We start from the raw sequence: 1,953 nt of genomic DNA, 5'->3' as shown, positions 1-1,953 counted from the left end.
GTGTGAGATGAGTACAATTGTGCGGTAGTTTGAACATTCTTTGGCATTGCCTTTCTTTGGGATTGGAATGAAAACAGACTTTTTCCAGTCCTGTGGCCACTGCCGAGGCCAAATTTGCTGGCATACTGAGTGCAGCACTTTCATAGCACCATCTTTTAGGATTTGAAATAGCTCAACTGGAATTCCATCACCTCCACTATCTTTGTTCATAGTGATGCTTCCTAAAGCCCACCTGACTTCACATTCCAGGATGTCTGGCTCTAGGTGAGTGATCACACCATCATAGTTATCTGGGTCATGAAGATATTTTTTGCATAATTCTTCTGTGTATTCTTAATATCTTCTGCTTCTGTTAGGTCCACACCATTTCTGTCCTTTATCGAGCCCATCTTTGCATGAAATGTTCCCTTGGTATCCTAATTTTCTTGAAAAGAGCTCTAGTCTTCCCCATTTTATTGTTTTCTCTATTTCTTTGCACTGATCACTGCGGAAGGCTTCCTTATCTCTCCTTGCTATTCTTTGGAACTCTGTATTCAAATGGGTATTTCTTTCCTTTTCTCCTTTGCCTTTTGCATCTTTTCTTTTCTAAGCTATTTGTAAGGCCTTTGCAGACAACCATTTTACCTTTTTGCATTTCTTTTTCTTGGGGATGGTCTTGATCAATGTCTCCTGTACAATGTCATGAACCTCAGTCTATAGTTCTTCAGGCACTCTATCAGATCTAATCCCTTGAACCTATTTGTCACTTCCACTGTGTAATCATAAGGAATTTGTTTTAGGTAATACCTGAATGGTCTAGTGGTTTTCCATACTTTGAAATGTATGAATTTGGCAATAAGGAGTTCATAATCTGAGCCACAGTCAACTCCAGGTCTTGTTTTTGCTGACTGATTAGAGCTTCTCCATCTTTGGTTGCAAAGAATCTGATTTAGGTATTGACCATCTGGCGATGTCCATGTGTAGAGTCTTTTCTTGTGTTGTTGGAATAAGGTGTTTGCTATGACCAGTGTGTTCTCTTGACAGACTCTACTAGCCTTTGACCTGTTTCGTTTTGTATTCCAAGGCCAAATTTGCCTGTTACTCCAGGTATCTCTTGATTTCCTATTTTGCATTCCAGTCCCCTATAATGAAAAGGACATCTCTTTTGGGTGTTAGTTCTAGAAGATCTCATAGGTCTGCATCGAACCATTAAACTTCAGCATCTTCAGCATTACTGGTTTGGACATGGACTTGGATTATTGTGATATTGAATGGTTTGCCTTGGAAACGAACAGAGATCATTCTGCCATTTTTGAGATTGCATCCAAGTACTGCATTTTAGACTCTTTTGTTGACTATGAGGGCTACTCCATTTCTTCTAAGGGATTCTTGCCCACAGTAATAGATATAATGGTCATCTGAGTTAAATTCACCCATTCCAGTCCATTTTAGTTTGTTGATTCCTAAAATGTCGATGTTCACTCTTGCCATCTCCTGTTTGACCACTTCCAATTTACCTTGATTCATGGACCTAACATTCTAGGTTCCTATGCAATATTGTTCTTCACAGCATCAGACTTTACTTCCATCACCAGTCACATCCACAACTGGGTGTTGTCTTTGCTTTGGCTCCATCTCTTCATTCTTTCTAGAGTTATTTCTCCACTGTTCTCCAGTAGTATACTGGGCACCTACTGGGGAGTTCATCTTTCAGTGTCCTATCTTTTTGCTTTTTCATACTGTTCATGGGGTTCTCAAGGCAAGAATACTGAAGTGGTTTGCCATTCCCTTCTCCAGTGGAACATGTTTTGTCTCTCTCTCTCCACCATGATTCATCCATTTTGGGTGACCCTACACAGCATGGCTCATAGTTTCATCGAGTAAGATAAGGCTGTGATCCATGTGATCAGATTGGTTAGTTTTCTGTGATTGTGGTTTTCATTCTGTCTGCCCTCTAATGGAGAAGGATAAGAA

Source organism: Bison bison, unplaced genomic scaffold (genome assembly GCF_000754665.1).
Source record: "Bison bison bison isolate TAMUID 2011002044 unplaced genomic scaffold, Bison_UMD1.0 scf7180017864328, whole genome shotgun sequence".
Lineage (NCBI taxonomy): Eukaryota > Metazoa > Chordata > Mammalia > Artiodactyla > Bovidae > Bison > Bison bison.
Note: the sequence above shows the minus strand (reverse complement) of the source record.